The 23,259-nt window shown below is 40.5% G+C and overlaps 1 non-coding gene across 1 annotated transcript; it reads left to right on the top strand.

The window, feature by feature from the left end:
• Positions 1-20,895: 20,895 nt before the first annotated feature.
• Trnav-cac (transfer RNA valine (anticodon CAC)) lies at positions 20,896-20,968 on the top strand. The gene has a single exon. It is a non-coding gene; the product is annotated as a tRNA-Val (tRNA).
• The last annotated feature ends 2,291 nt before the right edge of the window (positions 20,969-23,259 follow it).

Genomic DNA, 23,259 nt, shown 5'->3' with positions numbered 1-23,259 from the left:
ACCCCCTATTTATAGCTTTCCAGTTTTGGCAGGTATGGGAAAGTTTATAAGTGGTTTGTTTTCTTTGCTATATCCAGTGTTGATTTAAGTCTCTCTTGCCACTGAAACAATTGGAAGCACTTTCAAGGAAGGCAAAGTCTGTTGACGCCTGATAACATTGTGATATCCAGATAGCCCAAATCAGAATTTCTTTGGGGGGCTCAGGTCAATTAGAAAAATTTTAGCAGTGCCATGATTTGAATAATTATCTTTACCTCTTTTCTTATGGGACTCTTGTGGAGGAAATTTGTCCTTGACATAGGTAGGAAAAACATCTCCTGAACATTTTCCCAGTCACTGCTAACTCTGGGTTTGACTCCCAATTTGACAGTTAGATAAGCATGTAACAGGCATTTCATATCTGAACTCTGACCCATAAAGACCTTCCTCACAAGCCAGTGTCTAACGTTTGGGTTTTAACCAACCCCTACATACTGACCAGAAGAAGCAAGCATTAGTGGTTCTTTTGTTTTGGAGGGATACCTGGAATTTCTGTGTTTTGTTTCATAAATGACTGAACTAAATAAATACAGTTGAAAGCCACTAGAATCGTAGGCATCTTTCTTCCCTTACACCATGTTTTTTATGGGTGGTATTTTTTTTTTCTGGATTTTTCCACTCTTTTCTTCCCTATAATTTGTGGGCCTTGAGCAAAGTCACAGTTTGCCCTGTAAATGCAGAGGGCAGGCTTCTGTGGGCCAGCCCACTTTTTCTGGTCGCCTGGTTCTTGTCTGTGGTGCAGTAGGGATGAGGACCACAGGGAGTAAAAAGTCCGACCCACAGAGGTGAATTTCCACCTTCAAAGTATCAGGGACAACTGCAGTGTTTCCGAGATGAAGTGGCTGGAAAGCAAACCTCCCCGGGGACTGGAGCAGAACGTGGGCTGCTGGCCTGTCATCTGATCCAGCAGCAGCTGGTGTGGGATAGCACCATCTCAGCGCCTGGAGACACTAAAAGAAGCCCCTCCACCCCTGCAAAAAAAAAAAAAAAAAAAATACTCCACCCATCCCTGCCCCGCAGATAAGGCAAATAATCTTCACACACACCTGGAGGGGACTGAAGAGGGGCAGATGCTAACCCCAGGGACAGTAAGGGACATTCTCCAAGGTTACTTGGTGAGGCAAGGTCAATGTCTGGGCAGCTCCAGACACACACCATCTCCCTACCTTCTTTCCACCCTGTCTTCTAATCTGCTGATGATTTATTTTTCTTTCTTTATTGCCAATCACTATGGTTTATTCCCATCTACTGTTTTTTTTTTAATTTATTTAAAAATTAAAACACGCAATATTAATTTAAAATCATGTACTATTATTTTCAAATTTCTCCCAGCTTTATTGAGGTAGAATTGAAAAATAAAAAATGGCATATACTTCCAGTGTATAACATGAAGTTTTGCTATTTGTGCACAATGTGAAATGGTTTAATCAAGCAGATTAATATATCCACCACCTCTCACACTTACTCCTCTTATTTTTTATGTTAAAATATTTAACTGTTCAATATCACATATTCCCCCTTTTAAAAAGTGACAAGCACTTTACCAAAGTGTTTTAATATTTTTAATTATGAGAAATTTGAATGTAAAGGATAGTATACCTAACCCATAAGACATCAGCCAGACTGAACAACTATTAAGTTCTGCCATAATTTTTCCATGTCTCCCTCACTTTTCTATGCTGAACTATTTTAAAGCAAATCCTGGCCCTAAGTCCCTAAGTCATATTTTACTTCATACTTCCAAGGACCTCTAGGCATTCTGGATATTACATGTGTCGCCATATAAAAATTTTTTCCCACTCATTAAATTCCTTCATATCATTTTCCACACTCTTATCTAAATGTGCCCAGTTGTTCCACAAAAGACTATTTATACTTGATTTATTGAGTAGGGATCCCATCAAGATCCCCTCATTGCATTTGCTTGCTACTTCTCTCCTGTATGCTTCTATTCATTTTGTTTGTTTGTTTGTTTTTGTTTACCTCTGTCACAAATTTACCAGAGAAACCAAGTTAGTTGTCTGGATACTCATTTATATTCCCAGAGTTACATGTATTATTTGAAGATAATAGTTAGAAACTCTCCCACACAAAAACTCTTTTGGCAACAAATAAAGGGCATTAAATATCAAGAAAGAAGATATATATTATTGGATGGTGAGATACGCCCCAAATAAGAGAGTGACCTTAGGTTTTGAAATAGGTCAGTACAAAGAATTATGATATATTTTTTTTTTGTGGGGGGAACTGGGGGTTGATGAACCCAGGGCTCTGCAAATGCAAGGTAGATGCTTTGCCACTGAGCTACATCCCAGCCCCAAAAAGGTTATGTTTAAACTACTTACTTAGTTCTTGCACAGAGGTACCAAGTAAAGCAGCAGAACAAGGTACCAAGTTGACAATAGAGGGGAGTGTACAGCCCAGGATCTGGGCTGACCCGAGGAGAAATGGCCAATTAGTTGTCTATTTTTCTCCTGGTCACCTCCCCTATCCTCCATTGTCTATGTTTTTTTTATACCTGAATTTTACAAACAGCTTTTTTGAAGTACAATTGGTCATCAAGGAAGTACACACATTTAAAGTGTACAATTTGACATTTTTGACAGCTGACTCTGCCTGTGAAGCCATCACCACAATTAATACAATGAACATATGATTCAATCCAAAAAGTTTTCCCCTGCCTCATTATAATCCCTCCCTCCCACCCTTGCCAGTGCTCACTCCCTACCCCAGACAACCACTGATCTGCTTTCTGTCACCATAGATTAGTATGCATTTTCCGGAAATTTATATAAATGGAATCATACAACGTATACTCTTGTCTGGCTTCATTAAGCATAATTATTTTGAGATTTGTCAATGTTGTATTGAGTTTCAGTAGTTCCTTCTTCTTCTTCTTCTTCTTCTTCTTTTTTTTTTTTTTTCTTATTGCTGGGTAGTAATCTGTTGCATTGTATTCCTGATTAGCTCTGGCAAGGATTTATAAAGAGTTGCTTATCTGGATAACTCTTGGGCCTTTAATATCTCAGTACTTCTGATGAGACACTGGCCTTTCAGTAGCCTGGGGCAAATCACATTTATCCATAAACCCACTCCCAGGGAGTAAATCCCTAGACTATCATTAGACCCCTTTGAGCTTCCCCAGCCCCAGCTCAGATTTCACTGTCTTCTTCCCATTGTGGAATTATTTGGGTGTGTAGGTGGTGATGGGCATGGGTGGGGTTGGGAGAAGAGTAATGTCCATTTAATAAGTCACAGTGACACCAATTTCTCCTAAAGACAGAACTAAAGTCCCTTTACTCACAAATCCTGTGAATACTGCCTAAAGCTATAGAATAGTTGAAGAATCAGTTTACTTGCTACATCTCTCTTCTGTATGCTTCTGTTCATCTTTTTTATAATATAAATTCTCCACATTTCTTGAAGTTTAAAACAATTATGCTGAAGAAAATGCTTTTCCTTCTATGTTATGCAGAGGAAGTTGTTATTTATGACTGTTATTTAAGATGCATTAAGCATCCTCCAAAAGGTGGTTTTTAAGCATAAGCTCAGAGTATTAATCTAATGATCACAGCTTATATCCACAGAGGATAATTTCAGAAAGGGAAAGTGAACATAAGCAAGACGGAGAAAAGAAGGAACTGAGAAACACCGTTTTCCTTCTCTTTCCCAATTCGATCTATAGAATGAAGCTAATGTTCCTGCACTATCTCCCCCTCCTCCATTCTGCAATGATTCAGTGTGATACAGGATATCTTTTTACTAGGAAAGCTTATCTTCTCAACAAAGCAGTTCTGATTTGCTTGGCACATATTGACCATGAGCATTTGGTCTTCTTCCTCAAAAAGTCAAAAGGGGAGTGTAAGCAGGGTGGAGCAGGGGATCCAGGGTCACAATTGCCATTTTATTTCTTCCTAGAATAATGTATTCTTCGCTGGTTGCCAGCACACTTATTTTTTATGTAGATCTGACCTTTGTTGCAACCTTGAGCAACTAAAATAGAATGAAATCACTATATGCTACTTCAAAAAAACTTGGCCTCAAAAGTACATAAAAAATATAAGACAAAGGCAGGAAAACTAACTAGGCCACAGCTTTGAGAAAAGAGCCATAGAGCTTCTTGGGTCTAGTTAAAATATCAGCTGTGTGCATATTAGATTCCATCCTGTGTTTGATTACTTCTGCAGTGAGTGCTGCCTTTATCGATTGTTAGAGTGGAATGTTCAAGAGCATTATATTACAATCTGTCTCTAAATGGCTTTTCAGAAATTTCCTGTAACTCAGAGGCAGAAATTATGCAGAGAACTGAGAGCAGAGAACTAGACAGCTGAATTTCACCCAGACTTTGCTTTTGGAAAAGAGATAAATCATACCAGAGGGGCACTCATATTGGTTTTCTTTGTAAAGAGAGTCTGTTTCAGCATATTATTATCGCATCACCAGAAACTATGCAGAATCCTGTGTTAAGTCAAAGCAGCAGGCATTGTAACTTTGACAAGCACAATGCTATAAAGATCCCTTAGAGTCCAAAGCCTCCTGGCTCCTGTTTCTCCCTTCACTGTTTTCTTCCTTCATCCAACTGCCTCTGACAGGTTCTTGCATTAATTCCACTTCCCCCATGAAGTCCTCATCCTCTTTCATTTATCTGCCCCTTTCTGAAGGTGTTAGATTTTGTACCACTGAAGACCACCTGTCTATTATTTTCTAATAGTTTCCTATGCACCGATTTTATTTTCTAATTAGAAGACCAAATTAAGGGCATGTCTTATGTCCTGCATATCTTCCAAAGAGAATTACAATCATGGTGTACAGGTTCAATGCTCTTTATCTCTTTACATGTGTATCTTCCTGTACCTTGACCAAACATTCATTACTCCAAATTAATAATCTTTTTTTTTTATATAAAGCAGAAACGCCATCTCAACTCAGCTTAAACAACAAAAGAATTTATTGGTTCAACACAACCCAAAAAACTAGTTATGGGTCAGGTCTGAAGTGAAGTTCAATCCAGGAACTCATAAAAGTCAAAAAGGACTGGGTGAAGAGCCCACACCTGTTATCCCAGTGGCTTGGGAGAATGAGGCAGTAGAATCCCAAGTTCAAATCCAGCCTCAGCAAATTAGTGAGGCCCTAAGCAACTTAGCAAGACCCCATCTCTAAATAATTAAAAAAAAAAAAAGATGGACTGGGGATATAGCTCAGTGGTTAAGTGCCCTGGGTTCAATTCCCAGTAGCGAAAGAAAGAAAGAAAGAAAGAAAGAAAGAAAGAAAGAAAGAAAGAAAGAAAGAAAAAGAAAGTTTAAAAAAAAGGACCTGATTTCTAATTTCTTCTGTCTCTATGCTTTATTTTCTATGAAGTTGGCTTTATTCCATGATTCTTTTGATTGTAAGATGGCTGACCCTCCACATTATTCTTCTACACTAAAGAGGGAATCATTGGACCAGAGTTCCCAGCTAGTCCCTCAAATTGTTCTGCTTGTATTAGCATAAATTGCTTTCATCCCTGATGATCCCATAGGAAGGAGTCTGGACACACTGATTAGCTTAGACCTACTTTCTTGGAATAATGGATCCCTAACCCCAAACTTAAAATATCAAACTAGTGTATGTCAGCTCAGGAGGCAGCAAAAATGCCCCAAAACTTCAGCCAATCCTGTCAGACTCCCCCAATCTGCTAAGTATATTCCATCTCCTAGCAAAGGGATCTGTTCGCTGCCTTTTGAGTGGCTTAGAGAAAAGTAAAAGGAACCAATCCATAATTTCGATATCATCTGACCTCCACAGAATTTGACAAGTCATGTTGCCACATCACTGGGAGAGTTTCTGGGGACTTTAGGTAGTTCCCTGCTATTCACTATCATCACCATATTTTTGTCTCCCAGAAAATGCAGAAAAGGAAAGAGGAAGAAAAGGCAGAAGAGAGGAAAAGAAGGAAAGGAAAAGAATACAATTTGGCTACTAGGCAAACCCAGAAGCCCCTGTGCCTCTGTTCCTTCCCACTAAGGAGAATTCCCTGCCCAGGTCTATGAATATAGGCTATAAAATGAAGAACCATCATCATTTGCTGGATCTTACTTGTAATTGCTAATTTTTTTGCTAGAAGTTTTGATCAGGAGTTGAGAATCTGTAAGGTGATATCCCCTCAGATATGAAGACTATTTATTCCTGACCCATTTTAAAACTCTGCAGAGAAGCCACATCCCATAGACTTCTATCTCTCTCTTTCTGACAAGGTTGGGGGTCATTCCTGCTCTTTGCTATAGGTTATTGGCCAATGAAAGAACCAAAATACATTCTCAGTTTGTGTGATCAATAAAGCAATGCCTAATTTTCAAACATCTGCCCTCAAAAGCTAAACAGGGGAGAGAAGACACACTAGGAAATTTATTATTACTGCATTGATTTCAGAATAACACCTTGACATCTGAAGAGGTCAATTTTCCATATGAATTGAATTTGGGAAGGGGTGGTCAGGTAGGGAAGAAGATCAATCTCTTCTAAGGGTGATTTGTATAGAAGAAAGAAACACCCCTATCCTTTGGCATATCACTAATTGTTTGTAATATAAATTCCAGAATTAGGAACAATATAATTATTTTTCACTTTGGATAGACTGCTCTTTGAAACATGATTTACAAATCATCAAAGAAAAAAGAAAAAGGGATGGGGGCAAGACTATGAAGAAAAATTCTCTTTTACCAAAAAAGAAAAAAAAAATACATAATCATTTAATAGCAAACTCCCTTTGGCCTTTTAAAATAGTTCAATTCTCCCCAGACGTCTCCTGGACCCTATCTGCTTTGTAAAAATGGAAGATTCAATCTCCATTGGCTTCTTTGAGCTTGAAAAAAAAAAAATGTGGTGTGCTTGCTTCACCTGCTTAGAAGAACTTCAATTTGAAAAGGTCTTAAACACTCTTTTCTGTAGTGCTTAATTCAGATTGCTATGTTGAAAGAGATCTGGGAGATAAGAATAGAGCTTGCTTTGTAGAACAAATCAGATCAGATGAGAGGCACAGACTTGACTAAAACTAAAAATGGTGTTTGTAGACACGGTGTCCCATCTTTAGGAATACTTGTCTGAACAGGAAGAAGCTGCTGTCTCGCTCTATCATTGGAATGTTGAAGGGGTTGGTTTGCTGATCAGGGACCCTTCAGGCTCTTGCCGAATCTGTGTACCTTGGTCAGACTTGAAAATTAGGTTTCCAAGTAACGATCAAGGACAACTCAAACAGGGCTGTGTTCTTCTTGCCAAGTGTGCCTTCTGGGGACCGTTTGTCCTCAGTACAAGGCAAATCCCACATTGTCAACATTGTGGCATTCGAGAGTCTGCTAACAGCTTTCTTCACACCAAAACACTTATGAAAAAAAGCATATTACAGTTGCAAAGCTTAAAAAGTTAAATCAAGACTAGTTGGAGGTCTTTGTGGTAGCTTAATACTAAAATGTTATTTAAGAATAAGAAGTTTCTTCTGAAAGATTACAGTAATGTAAAGGCTTAACAGATGGTCCCAATGTATTTTAAATTCTCAAAAAAAAGAATGCTCCTGACTAGATGTTGGTCTGTAATCATGGCTTGAATATCAAGTGCTGTGTTCTCTTTGTGAGATAGCTTTCACAACTATGGTACAATAGAAATAGTGTCAACCGGATCTTTCCTGTTAGGCATGATTCTGGTATCAAATGACAGTGGGATCTAGAAAGTACCTTGGGAAATCACAATAGAGACCATCAAGTCAAATTAAAAGGCTGTAAAATAAGGTAAGAAGGAAATGAGTAAAATGGTCCTGGAATTCTTTAGCTCAGGTAAAAACAAATGTTGTTCTGTGCTGATGGTTGCTGGTGTTTATAAGTGTTCAAAGGTACCACATGCAATGGATGTGGAAATAAGGTGTGAAAGTCAATATCCAGGACTTTTTAAGGTTAAAATAGGTTTCCAACAGTTGCTGAGGATTGGTCTTTCCCACTTGTGATAATTTATGCAAAACTGTGTCTGATAGCAAAAGAAGAAAGAACTCTAAAGACTTCATCTCACCATATTAAATTATTTTTCTCTTCATGGACCTTATATTTTTAAAAATCCTGCAAATCAAATTTGAGTAAACATATTCATTCTGTTTTTTTCTAAGCATAATCTCAATTCATGCTTTTTGAAAACAAGGTTTATAATTTCCTAATAAGAGGGAGCATGATTTGATTCTGGAAATACATATATAAATTCCATCAGCCAAACTCTTTTTAAAAAAATAACTCTAAAGTCTCTATTACTGGGGAAACTGGCCAAGACAGATAATTGCTTAGCCTGCAAAAGTGTGACTCTATGACCCTACTGGTTTATCCAAAATACCCACTATTCACCCAATGAGGATGTCATGAATAATCACAGGTCTTTTCAGCCTCATTTGAAAGAGGCAGGTGTAATAAAAAAGGTTATACTTAGGTCCATGTGTCTAAAGGCACAGAAATCTTCATTCCGCCATCTGAGCAGGGAACTTCATAGTTTCCAGGTGCTCAGAAATCAAGGCTCCAACCCACCTTCAGATCCTGGAAATACATGATTATAAAGAGAATCACATGAGCTCCCTTTATGGAATTCTCATTTAATTACTTCAGCAAATACTTATTGAGCATCTATTTGTACCAGGCACTGTTCTATGTGCTGGGAAAACAGTAGTAAGGAAAAAAGACCTAATCCCCTCTTCTCAGGATTTGTAGTTTCATAGAGAAATAGGCAGTAAGCCCAAATGAACAGATAAATGATATATAGAGAAGCTACTCATTTATGGTGAATAATCTGAAAGAATCTGGGCCTGAATAATAGAACCCAGGCTACCCTTAAGAGCAGAACAGAAAGAAAGGTTCTTCATTCCTGCCCTTGGTTAGAAGGCAGCACTGTGGCTGCCCTGGGGGCTGAAGGTGCATATACACCTGGTGCAGCACACCAGCAGCCATCCCCTGACTATAAATACAGGGAATTAGTGCTCATCGCACCAACCATGTGCCCATCACTGCTTCCCATCATGCTAGGAGCCAGGCTCCTCCGTGGCCAGAGGAATGGCAGGAGCAGTTCCCAGAGCTCTCAGTGGGAATGGCTGATAATCATGTCAAAGAAAAATGTCATCCCTGTCCAGGGACTCTGTCATTTCAAAAAATAAAAATCAGGTAGGAGAGATGCAGATTTTGTTTCTGAGAAATCGTTGATCTGGCAATTTGAGTTTGTTCTGCTCCTCTCCATTCGCATGCACCATCTTCAAACCTCACCCTTCGTTTCATCCATGGGTCAAAGTGAAGAGTGTCAGCTACAGTGAGGCTGGGGTTGTTTGTGTTTTCAATTATGGAAGAATTTTGGAAAGAAGAATGATCAAAACTTTTAAGAATTATACCATGATTGTGATCTTAAAATTTTTTACAGATGAGGAAGGTATGAGATGACATAGAGTTAGTTGTGTCCCCAAACCAAACTAGAGCATTTAATCTAGATTTTACAAGCTAGTTATAGGTGCATAGATGATGCTTCATAAATACTTAATGAATTGAATTGAACTATCTAATGTGTTTAGAAAACAAGTGCATTAGTCTATTGAAGTCCTCACCCACTGGCACTTTGCTCCATTCCAAGAGTCGTTGTCACTAAAGGTTTAAATATATAAAGATGGCACAATAGACTCTATTTTCATGGAGGTAAACTGGGCTCTAATTAATGCACCAGGAGCTGAGTCACTTTGTTTTTTCAGGCACAGAGAGGAAGTGCCATCTCTGCTCAGCTATGACACACTGCCAGTTAATTGAAGTGTAGTTACTTCCTCCCCCCCCCCCCCACTTAAGGTAGCAGAAGATAAACAGAATTGAAAGTTAAGACCACCAGAACCTCAGAGACAATTCATATAAGGAAGAAGACTGTTTGGGAAATTATCTGCCTTTTCCAGTGTCACAGATTCCAGCAGACCAGACTTTCTCTTTCCTTCTGACTTTAAGGAATGGAGTCCTCATCTTATTACAAGAATTTTCCCAAGATTCCTGGACAGTCTTTCCCTCATTCTGCAGGGGTCTGGGCCCACCAACACCTTCCCCTACCTGCCCACAAAGGACTTCACCTGCCTGCTTTACAAACAATATGAGAAACTTCCAGAAGGAAAATGGTTCAATTTCAGCAAAACCCTCCCCACCCCGGCACTGTCTTTCCCCTGGACACCCAGCAGACAATGAAAGAGGCATGCTTCCTCCAGTCTCAGGCTGAGCCTCCAGCCCATACCAGAGATCCCATTCCTTCTCATGTCTTCAACAGTGTGAGTGTGTTCGTTTAATCACCCATATTCTTCCTGTATCTTTCACTCACATGGGAATGTCCTCAAATCTCCCCCATCTTTTGAAAACTTCAAAGCCCCACAACTGCGTAGTTTCCTTTAATGAGGGACCTTCATTCTCTGAGAGCCAGGCTTCTAGAACAGGTAGCACCTACCATCTGTCTCTTTGCTTTTTCTCCTTACCTGTAACCTGTCTCTCTGACTTCACAGAACTTTCCTTCGCTAAGGGCTCTAATTCCTTCCTGGTTGGTTGTGCAGTGAACACACCGCCATCCTTGGCTTTCTTGACCTCTCTGTGGCCTTGGACACTCTTGTTTTCCCCTACTTCTTGATAAACTCTCTTTCTAGCCCACAAAACCACTCTCTCTTGGATTTTCTCCTAATTCTTTGGCTGCTCCTTCTCAGTCTTCCTCTTGGCTTTGCTTATCCCATAAATATGGGAATTCCCTGGGGATCCATTCTGATCCATTCTTGTCCTTCTTTGCTGTTCCCAGATTTTTTTTTTTTAAAGATTAGTATAATCAGGGGCTGGGGATGTGGCTCAAGCGGTAGCGCGCTCGCCTGGCATGCGTGCGGCCCAGGTTCGATCCTCAGCACCACATACAAACAAAGATGTTGTGTCCGCCGAAAACTAAAAAATAAATATTAAAAAAAAAAAAAAAGCCTAAAAAAAAAAAAAAGATTAGTATAATCATTCCATTCTCCCTCAAGTCCTTCAGAAGCTCTCAACTCCCTTCAGAATAAATCTCGACTGGTAGATAGGGCTTCCAAACCAGTCTGAATTGGACTCATGTCTGTTCATCTCTTACCCCTTCCCCACAAACTCCCTATAGAAACCCTGGCTATGGTTGACAATTAACTGAACAAATTACACTCTTTATGATGTCCATGTCTTAGAAAATGTTATTGCACACTTTCTTACTCATGTTACATATCAAAATCTAAGAGTTTTCTCCAAAAGCTCAGTACATATTTCTATCAGAGTTTAGCAATTTGTATCATAATTCTATTTACATATCTGTTTGAGCTCATTAAGGTAAGCGCTCTATTTATTTATTCTGTTAATCTCTGAACTCTCTTTACCTGACATAGTACCTACATGAGCAATAGATTGTTGAATAAATGAGTGAATAAATGAATGATCCCATTCCTTTTGATTCCAGGCCTAGAACGTAAATTAAGTTCAGTTCATATGGACATTTCCTATCAGACATGAATACAAGTTTTCTAAACCAGTTGCACATACCTCCACAAAATGAAGGATATTGATTTTCTATCTTCAAAATAAATGTGGCTCCTGTTGGTACACATGTGTTTGTTCTGTCCTTCCTGGTAGTCATGGTAATGAATTACAGCCTTGAGCAAAAGGGCATCCCTCAGTCAAGGGGATGTGGTGTGATCTGGTGGGCAGAAAGGGTGTCTTGGAGCAACACTCTATTTATAGCTGGTGTTGACTCCTCCAGGCCACTAAGGTGATGAGTGTAAGCCTTGGCCCCTCCTCTCCTGTCTCACAGCCCTTCTCTGACATGAGTGTCGCAGAAGGATGAGCTCTTCTATTTTTAAGTTGCATTTGTTTTTAGGTTTAGAAAAGTATCTTCTGATAGACAGAGACCACAGAGAGATCTTTGTAAGGTTCTCTGCCCATGGAAGTTTCTCATTTGGTTGCTATATCTGTGAAATTCTTATGGGCTCATAATGGGTTTGTGCTCTTTCTCTCATAAGATACCAATGTCTTCAAGAGCAGCAACCATGTATTTTCTCCATTGCAGGGCCCTCAGGTCAAGTCTAGCAACCTGCTTTTAGAATGCTGGCTAATGTGGGCTTAATAATCACAAGTATGATTATCAATCATAAACTTAGATAACTTGTCCTAAATGAAAGTGTAAAATAATTGTAAAACTACCATTATAGTATTTAGATCTCTAAGAGAGTACACCAATCATAAGGGATCCAACTTCATAATACAAGCTCTTTGAGGACAATGATATAGCTTTCCAAATGATTTCCAGGGCAAGAAATGAATATTTTTGCGCCATCAATCTATGAGACTAACCAACTGTTTGGTAGTAAGTCAATTCCTCTGAATCTCTTTAATTCTAGAAGAAGGAAGAATCTGTCTTGACTAGGATTGACACATATTCCAGGCTTGGGTTCCCCTTTCCTGTCTGAAGGACCTTGTCTGGGATGTCTTTCACTACTCCGGTTCCTGAGTTTGGTGGCGTCTGGAGAGGTACAGCAGGTATAGTCTGAAAAGGATTTGGTGACTAAGGCCTGGGACTCCTCAGGGGTGAGGGTCTATGTCATCCCACCAGGATAGCTACCTAGACCAGTAAAATTAGGGCTGAGGGTGAGAGAAACCCAGGGTGTGTGGTGGAAAGCAAGGACTGAGAGCACTCTCCATGAATGTGAGGCCAACATCTGCACAAGCAATAGCTCATTCCACCAGTGCTAAGGTTTACAGGAAACAAAACTAAGGGGAACCTCTGCAGGATGTTATTAGATGGGGCAAAATTACCGTGAGATGCCAGAGGATCAGTGAGGGATGAGTGGCTGCTGTGGAGTTCCATCAAGGTCTCTTCTTTAGGAGGTATGTTCTGTGCAGCAGCTACTTGGACTGTCAGCTACATGGGTCACTGGGACTTGTCCTTGGCTACAGAGAAATGCTTCACCTAAGATCATATGACCTCACAGAGACAGCCAGTGGGCAGTGAGTGGCAGGCTGCAGTGAGGGGGCAAGGCCAGCACATTTGCCTCAATTAGGGGCTGTCTGAAGGGCCATCCCAGTTCCTGAGCTCCCCACAGGAACGGCTGAGGCTTCTCTGCCAGCTGCTGTGGCTCAGCTTCTGCCTTTGCCAACGCTGCCTTCCTCAGGTTCTTACTGGTGTCGCTCCCAATAGCCTGCTCCAGTAAACCTGCACCTAACTCTCTGCCTCAGAGTCTGTTTCGAGGGAACTTAGCCAAGAAAAATTTCTGCTGGGATTTCAATCTACACAAAAGAAAGGGACCCGAGAAAATCCATGTCCTGAATTGGGCTATAGTTTCAATATGTTTTCCCAAAGAGTTCATGTATTAGAAATGTAATCACCAAATATATATTTCAATGATATTTGGAGGTGGGGCTTTTGAGAGTAATTAAGATTAGATAAGTTCATGAGGATGGAGCCCTCAAAGTGACATCAGTGGCTTCCTAAGAAGAAGATGAGAGATCTGTTGTTCTGTCTCATCATGTGATGCCCTCCACCATGTTATGATGCAGCAAGAAACCTCTCCACAGAAACCACACAAATGTTGGCACCATGCCCTTGGACTTCCCAGCCTCCAGAACCATGAACCACACACACTTACATTTTTTTAAATTTACGTAGTTTCAGGTATTTTGTTATAGCAACAGAAAAAAAAAAGAGTAAGATAATTGCTAGCTCAATAAATAGTAAAACAAATACTTTCAAGTTTTGAGGTAGGAAGATAGGAAAAAGCCTGAGTGAAAAAACGATATTACAGAAAGCATTATTAACTCCAAAATCTTGTTTACAAATTGGTTCAGTAGTTTCCTGGAATAACATGGCCTCTACGTCATGGGACACAGGGCAAATAAATTCTGATGAAGGCAAAGAAGAGATAAATGTTGACATCAGTTTCTGATGGACTTGATTCTGGCATCAAAGAGAAACTTAAGCATGTCAGGAGAACAGGAAGCCATGGGGGAGGGGTGTAAGGGGGCCCACTTCCTTAATAGCTGGGGACATTCCAGAGAATAAGGTGTTGGGGGTAGGTATATTTTATATACCTCAGCTTTTCTGAGGGAGTTGAGCTATATGGAAAGATATTAGGTAAAGCTATTTGCGCACAAAGTGACCTTGGTCATTTCACTGTTGCAGTACTTGATACTGTTGCCATACAGTGTCTTGTTTGTTATGACTACTCTACTTTAATGATTTGTTATTTGTAAATTTCTCAATATATTCCTTAAGAACTTATAGCCTCTTCAAGGCAAACAAAAAATGAAATGTGAAAATTTGATATTTTATTAGAAAGCCTGAGAGAAATGTGTAGGAATTTGTAAGTGGTGGGTTTGGAGGAAAAGCGTTGGCTGGTGAATGGGCATGATGTTTATACTAAGACCACTTCAGTTTTTTTGTTTGTTTGTTTTGTTTTGTTTTGTTTTTTGTTTGTTTGCTTGTGGGGTGTTTTTTTTGTGTGTGTGTGTGTGTGCATGCCTGTTTTTTCTTCTCCAGATCTCTTCTCTTCTGTCTGCCTGATACACATGTCACCCTCCTACTTACCCTGGGAGGGAATGCTGGCTTGTGGGAATCTCTACATGGATGCTCTCCAGCTTCTGAGGGATTTAGGAGAGTAAGGCTGGGCTCTTCCTTACCTGTACTCCCCACTGTCGCCACAGGCTGTCTGCATCCCCCAGTGCAGGCCACAGCACCTGGGAACAGCCCTTTAGCACTGCTCTGTGGTAGTGCCCCCCTGGAACCTCTTGGCTTCAGAGTGGTACTTGCCCCCTGGGGTTTTGCATATGAATTGTTTTGTCTACATCCTCGCCCTGAAAAAATAATTCTCCTTTCTATTTCTTTCATAGTTAGAAGACTAACTTCTAGAACTGGTTCTTCCAGAAATAAGTATCCATGTGCACACTGCTTCACCAGTAGAGGCTGGGAAATCCCCTGGATCTGTCATTGGAAGACCAAAAGTACAAGTTTAAATTGAATGGAGACACATCCACCTCCTTCCTTGACATGGTGTTCTATGTTCATTGGCTCATTTAGTCCTCACATTTAGTCCTCAGAACAATCTCAGCAGGGCAAAGAAAGGTTTCAGGGAAACAGGCTGAGCCACTTACCCAAGGACCCAGGGCCTACCACAGAACCAGGATTCTAACTCTGGGACTTTAAACACATATTTAACCACCTTCTTCTAGAAGAGATTTTCCTGGTCCTATGGGCACACATCCAGGCAGGAATAGACAATGGAAGTTTTCAGTACTGTCACCAATTATGTCTCAGAGGCTTTTGAGGCAGTCCAAAATTCAGGGTTAGTCCAACAGCAACCCATCCATCTGAACCAAAGTCCAGGTCCCCGCCAGGCCAGTCCTTCTGGATGAGGGAGCCCATTCCCTTCACTGCCCTCTCTCCACCTTCCCTTTCTGCCCAGTTGTGGATCCTCACTTCTGTAAGGACCAGGTCCACATTGGAGCAAGCTCTGGGAAACAGGGACATGGGCATGGGAAGGTAGCTGTCTCCCTGGATTCTCCTCTGTGTGTGGGATTGCACTGGAAGAAGAAGATGGAGGGGAAACATTCCTGTGCAGTAAACAATCCAGACCAATTTGCACCCCAACCACTGAGCTGTAATCTTTTCATTATGCTTTGCATATTTATAACCAAGATTTCTATTGCTCTGGTACAAACAAGACTGCCATCAGCCTGCCAAAGGATTTTCTTTAAACATCAGTTTCTAGGGAGGAAAACCCAGTCATTGACATTGAATGTCCTTTTAATAAGCAAGGCCCCCTCTTAGTTTCTTTAGCTGGAAGACAGTCTGCATGCCTAGTCCTAAGAAGAAAGAGAACGTGTGTTCCTGCAATGGCCTCCTCCCCAGTTATCTTCAGTTTGTTAGAGCAGCCACAACTTGTTTTAAATTAGTTACTGTATGGGTGCCAGCCTGCAGATGATGATTTCAGCTCCACATTTAACTTATACCATGAGGGCCTCCTGTACTTTTTCTGATTCTGAATAAAAATAAGTAAAGCATTATAGAGCCCATGATTCTGATTCCAGTGTTCCATCTTTGCTCATGCCCAGGCCCACCCATTTATTTATTTTTACTAAAACATGTTAATTGTACATATTAATGGGATTCAGTGCGATATTTCTATAGATGATACAGAATGCATTGATCATACCTGACCACTCTTCCACCTTCATGCCTCCTCTCCCCACCAGCACCCTTTCCAGTTCCTAGTAATCACTATTTTACTTTCAGGTCAATCTTTAATTTTTGTTTCTTCAGTTTCTACATTAAAAAAATATGCTACACTTGTATTTCTGTGTCTGGCTTATTTCACTTAATGTGACAGTCTATAGTTCCATTCATTTTGCTGCCAATGACAAGATTTTGTTTTTCTTATGACTGAATCTCTCTCTCTCTCTCTCTCTCTCTCTCTCTCTCTCTCTCTCTCTCTCTGTGTGTGTGTGTGTGTGTGTGTGTAAGATTATGGAAAATAATATTCCTACAAGACAGTTCTCCAGGAGAAGCGGAGGGAGAGTGTGACTCAGGAGGAGGACAGTATGTATCATATTTTCTGTATCAATTTATTTGTTGATCATCGCCTAAACTGATTCCATATCTTAGTTATTGTATATAATGCTGTAATATACATGGCCCAAGCCCACTTATTCTAACCTGTCATATTTCTGTCTTTTAAATCTTTGGGGTCTAAATAAGACAGTGAGTTAGGATAGAAGAAATTGGTTTAGTTATCTAGAGGCCAGGCATAGGTACAAGTGACACAAATATATTCTGCTTTGGTTCCACCATGAAAAGGACCAATTGAAAGAAAAATATCTAACTGACACGGATGGACTTTTTACTCAACTTCATGTTGCAAAGCCTAGGGTCTCCCCAGGACATGCCTATGTGACTGGAGGCTGCAGTAATGAGGAGAATACTTCCACGTTGTTCCCAGTGGAAGATACAACTGGACTTATAAGCTGGACTTGAAAATCCTGGGCTCTAGGGGGGTTTTTTAGTGTTAAAAAAGGCAACTCGGAAGCAGGAGGAGCCCCAAGAAACCCTACATTACCCTCAGAAGGACCCTGAAAGAAATCCTTGTGGGGTCCTCACTGGCCCTCACTCCAGGGCTAAGAATGGGCCAAGTTCAGCCTAAAAACATTGTGTTCCTTTCTACAGTTCTTTTAGGGTCTGTTTGGGGGAGAGGCCGAGTCAAAGAGTGCATTTCTGCTGCTATTCTTGCTACATTAGCCAGCCAACCCTCAGTCGCCAGTGTTTCACAAACCATACTTTAGCTGTGAATACCCGAGATTTTCTTCCTGTGCTGACCACAGTATTGCTGGTGGTCACGCCAATTTCTGGCACAGTAAGGCAGCAGGCCAGCCACTCAGAGCCTCCGAGAGGAGGGGAGAGGAAGGATGCCATTCTTTCATGGCCCAGAAGGGACTGTGGGTACCAACCGCCTGGATGCTCAGGGTAGAATCAAGCTGGACAAATTACAGGGAGTAATTTAGGGACAGGACGGGGGGACACAGGCCTCATTCCAGACCAATGTTTTCAAAGGCCTCTGCTTTGTGAAGGTGCAGTGGTCACAGATGGCTTTTCTCTTTGTGAATGAATTCATTTGTGAAAAATTATGGGGGGGGGGAGGGAGAGAGAAAAAAGAAGAGAGAGAGAAAGAGGAAGAAGGAGGTATAAGGGAGGGGAGGAGAGACAAAATGACTCTTCTGAATGCTAGTTATTGAATGTACCCTACAATTTCAGAGCTTGAGTCTTCCCCAAGGACTCTTCTATGGTTGTTTTGGTCCCCTGTATCTTCTCTTTAAAATGCCAGGATTACAGTCATGGAATTCTTTGGTCTTCTCAGAGACGTACAATTGAGGGAAACAAGTTCACTTGCAGCCACTGGGTAGTGTTTATTGAGCATGCCTCCAGCCTCATGCTGGGAACACAGGAGAATCTTCTGCTTTTTTGGAAGCTAAGACTTCCACATGTGAGACATGAGAACTGGTTTTAAGTCCATGCATTAGTAAAGGTGGTGGACAGAAGATGGAAGAAAAAGAGAGAATTTAGGATCAGCAAGAGAGAATTCCAGGTGAGGCTTGAGGGAAGAGGGAAACGGAGCAGAAGATTATGGGAATCACAATGTGGGGTTGAAGATCTTGAGTGAATAGGCTTTGTGTTAATTATCAGCACCTCCTGGCCTTTGGATCCTTCTAAACACACATACTCAGTTGCTCACATACATGTTCACTCACACCCAAACACGTTATCACTTTCCTTCATTCCCTTTTTTACCGAAATCCCACTCATCCTTCACTGTGTCGTTTAAGGTCTCTCTCCTTCTCAGCATCATCCAGTCCCATTGGTTCCCCTTCCTGGAAACTCTTGTCCACTTACAGTCAATATCGTGCAGTGAAGTAGTTAGTGATTTCTATTAATTTAAGGGTGTGTTCTGTCCCTCTTGGCAAATGCATAAGGCCCTTAGGGGAAGGACCCTGTCTTCCAGTGGGATCAGACATGGGAAGATACAGTGGAGCCACTTTTCAAAGACTGGTGTGATGGATGAAAAGTTCAAGGCCTTGTTTCTCTGGGCACATTGTCACTGAGTGTCATCTGGGCAAGCTCTTCGTCTCTTAGCCACCAGTGTCATGACACAGTCTCCTCCCTAGTCTCTAATGGTTCTTCAGTGTCCTCTTTGCTTCCCAGTGGGTAAAAGTGTGTAAGTTTCTTGCAGAATATTTGAGAACAGTTGCATTGTTCTTAGAAGACAGGAGCGATTGGCCTGCTTTTTGTACTTTATACATAAATATTTACTTAAACTGTGATAAACAGCCAAACTTGGAAAGGGCCACTAGATACTCAAAGCAGAAGGAGGGCAGGTGAAAGGGTAACTTTTTTTTTTTCAGCTAATACATAATCGTCAGCTGCCATTTGAAGAACAGCCGAGGTCAGTTAATCAGTTATGTGGGAATCCAAGGCCTTTGTGCTGGCTCAGAGCCCTCCTGTTCTCTCTTTTTAAAGTGTTGAGTTTCTAAGATTTCTTCCCCAGAGACATGAAGGAGAGGAAAGAGGACTAGGAAAAGAAGACAATGAACAAAGGCCACATTGTTAGTGGTATCACAGTCCTGTCTAGAGACACAGCAAGGAGAAGGCTGAAAGTGAGCATTTGCAACTCAAGTTTGGGGTTTAGGATCACCTCAAGATTTAGGAGACTCGTGCCATCCATGTCCCCAGTGACCTGGAAGTACACAAAACAGTAGTCTGAAGACAAGACCTGCCATGTACAGTAAATGAGCCACAAGTAGTTTCACCTTCTGGTTTTATTTTATTCCAGATGTAATCATACATGGTACTATTTGTTGAGTAACAATACAGTGTCAGATGCTTTATGTACAAGATTATGCATCTGTGTAACTTTTAGCAGTGGAAACAATTGCCTCATTATACAGATCAGGAAACTGAGGCTCAGGGGGGTTAAGCAAACTTCATCTGTTCAACAAATATTGATTGTGAGTCTTTCCCGTGCCAGGACTTAGAGATAGGATCTAGGCTCAGGTGTGTCTGAAGGCAAAGCCTGTGTCTTTTCTGAAGAACTTTCCTGCTTCCTGAAGGAGGAACGTGTCCAAAGGAGGGGAAATCTCTTTCATCCTCATTTGAAGAATAATCCCTTTGAATTCTGGAAGCCCTCAGAACACAACATGAGTAGGACTCTTAACTATGTTCACTAGGTGATGGTGACAGTATTGGGATGTGTCTGTTGTTGTGAAATGAACACAGACTGTATCTAGCCTTCATTTAGCATTTCTTAATTGAGTAACAGATCTAGTGAAGAAAAAACAGCCAATTTTTCCTAAAAGCAATATTTTCTTGTGGGATCCTCTGTCGTCTAATCAACTGAGTTGAATGAATGAAGGGCGATTTTGTTAAAGGGATTTGGTTTGACATTGGGGAATGCCCCTGAAGGGAATTATGGGATTGTGAGGACCCCCATCTCTTCTCCCCATGCCCCCCCTTCCTGGATTATGATGATTGAACTCACTCTGACGTGCCCTGCTGCCATGATGTGCCATCCTCACCAGTCCCAAACTGATGGGATCTCCCAATATTGAATTTGAACCTCCAAAAATAGTGATCTTTTCTTTTCTTCATGAGTATATTGTCTCAGATATTTCATAATAGTGATGCAAAGCTGACTGATGCAACACTTGACTTGCTCTGCTCCTCATATTCTAGACTCCTCCTTAAGAAATCTAGAGTTCTCCAAGCCACACGACCAAGAGTCAACGTGAATCCCCTTACCTTGTCTTACTGAGGGACTCTGCATCCTTTAAGCATACAGCCATCCACAAATCAGACCATGATTTTTCTGCAACTCCTTAATCTGCCGAACTCTGGTCTATTTCCCCTCAAATCCATTTCTCACATAGCTGCCAACATAAATTTTCTGGTATGTCAATATGTAACATACAATATGCAAATCAGATTCTGTTTCTTCCCCAGTTACTTTCCATTACCCTTGGGAAAATTTTAATACAATAAATCAAGTCCCTCATAGTCTAGCCCAGTGCTGTCCAATATGATATGAGCCCACACATCTAGTTTTAAATTTTCTAGTAGCCACATTAAAAAAATTTAAAAGAAACAGGGGGAAATAAGTTAACATACTTTATTTAGCCAAATATATCCAAACTAAGACTATTTTAACATTTGGTCAATATAAAATAAATGAGTTACTTTTGTAGTCCTATTTTTCTAGTACTCTATTTTCAAAAATTGGATGCTAAATTTTTATCAGAATATTCCATCTGGGGGGCTGGGGATATAGCTCAGTTGGTAGAGTGCTTGCCTCACATGCACGAGGCCCTGGGTTCAATCCCCAGCATCACCACCATCAGGGGGAAAATAAAAAAAGAATACTTGATCTGATGCACTGGTCTAATCCCAGAGAATTGAGAATTGGGAGGCTAAGGCTCAAGGATAGCAAGTTCAAGACCAGCCTCAGCAACTTAGCGAGGCCCTAAGCAACTTAGAGAGACCCTGTCTTGAAATTAAAAATAAATAAAAAGGGCCAGGGATGTGGCTAAATGATTACGTGCCCCTGGGTTTAATCTACAGTACAAAAAAAGAAAGAAGGAAAGAAAAAAAGAGAAATACTTCATCTGTATTTAGATTTTATAAAATTTACAACTGAAAAAGTTAATTCACATTCCCAAATGGTTCCAAACATATTTGAAGTTATTGCAATAACTGAACCAAGTATTATTTTTAATTAAAATTATTTAGAATTAAATAAATCTTAAAATTCAATTATTCTGTCACATGAGCCACATTTGGATTGCTTAATGACTTCAGGTGCCTAAGACCACCATATTGGATAGCACAGATCTATCATTTAGAAAAATCTCAGTAATAACACTAACAACTAATAAGAGTATGTAAGGCACTGGATTAAGTATTTCTATTAATTAACTCATTTCAACTGAGTTGTCACATGACAACAATCCTGAGGTAGATGTTATTATTTCTCAATTTTATAGGAGCAAAGATCAAGGCACAGAGAAATTGAGTAATTTGCCCAAGGTCGTACATCTAGAAAGCAGTGGACATAGGATTTGAACCTAGGCAGTCAGGACCCAGAACATGTACTCTCAACCTCAACAATAACAAGTGCCTTACATTCTCAGAGCTCCAAAACGCTTCCTCTCCCCAAGACTATTACTACTGCTTCACTCGTCTGGTAACCATTTGGGAATGCCTGTTGGCTCCTAAAGAGTGGGACAGTGCCATTTCCCACACTACAACATTATTTTTCTGGTAATTATTTAGTACTTATCTGTGCAGATTATGGAAGCAATGTATTAGTAACACAAATGTCAGGGTTCATAACAAATTCCAGGGCAGAAAAAATATTTAATCACATCTGCTTATCATGCCTTTTTCATCCTGTTAGAAAAGCCCAAGCTGTTTTTGAGCTGATACTGTCCCCCTGGCCTGCCCCAAGCATTTGATGAAGTTTCTGGGTTACATAACTTGGTGTGAACCCTCTCTTTCTCTCTCTCTCTCTCTCTCTCTCTCTCTCTCTCTCTGGCCTTAGGAGGCTGTTTCTCAGAGCGCTGACATGAACATTTCCTGTCCTTCCTAGCTAATAAAGAACAGTCTTTCCAGGAAACATGTGCTTTGTGAAGACTGACATTAAAAGTGCAGTTAGTCAGCCTGAGAATGGGGTGCAATTAAATATGATTAAAAGCAGAGGATTAACAATATCACAAAAATATTACAATAGGAAATGGAAAAGAATGAAAATTACGGATAAGGCAGCTCTCACTGCACTTTGACCTCAGAAAGAAGGTACCTCACTACATAAGAAGGTAAAGCAATGCAATTACCATAAATCACTATTAAAATTCACATTAACATGATTGCATTAAAAAAGTTAAATGCGAAGAGGGAAAGCTAATTGGATTCTGGTACAGACTAATCAGTAATCTTCACAGAGAGAAGGGAGGATTTATATAGAAGTGCCATTGATATTAATGGCCACTGGTGAACAGGACCAAAATGGTTTAGTTTAAGTACTAGGGATGAGTCAGTCTCTTAATGTAACCTCATACACATGAGCCAACAAAGATTATCATCTGACACTGATGCTAGAGTCTGGCCTTAACTTAGCTACAGATTCTAAGCAAAAGATTTGAGCATCTATGGGACCTCAAAGCCACAGATGGATAGCCTATGACAGACATCCAATGACAGAGTGAAAGATGAAATAATACCTGAGTGGGACTATAAAAACTAGCTTCTAAACTTGGAGAAAAAAAATACAAATCTACAAATCCTTCTTCTCCTTTTTCTCTAACCCATCTCTATACCTACTAGCAATTCTTCTTTAAGTCTGTCCACTAAAAAGAAAGAAAAGAGTACACCATTGGCATTCCACTTCAGCAGTGTTGCTGAGAATCACTCAAAGATTCTTCCTGTAGACCAGGCTTTAGGCTCCAGTTAGATGGAGTCACAAGGGTCAGAATCACCTTCACCCTTAATACAAACCTTAAAAACAGTGTTCAAAATGCTGAACCTCAGGCAACAAAGAATGGTGAGCTCCATGAAAGAGGAAACAACTGTCCTACAGTTGCCCCAGCTCACTGCTTTGAGACAATTTACTGGCCATGGTACAGGAAG

This window comes from Marmota flaviventris, chromosome 5, assembly GCF_047511675.1.
Source record: "Marmota flaviventris isolate mMarFla1 chromosome 5, mMarFla1.hap1, whole genome shotgun sequence".
In the NCBI taxonomy this organism is placed as follows: Eukaryota; Metazoa; Chordata; class Mammalia; order Rodentia; family Sciuridae; genus Marmota; species Marmota flaviventris.
Note: the sequence above shows the minus strand (reverse complement) of the source record. Positions and strands in the feature narration are given on the sequence as shown.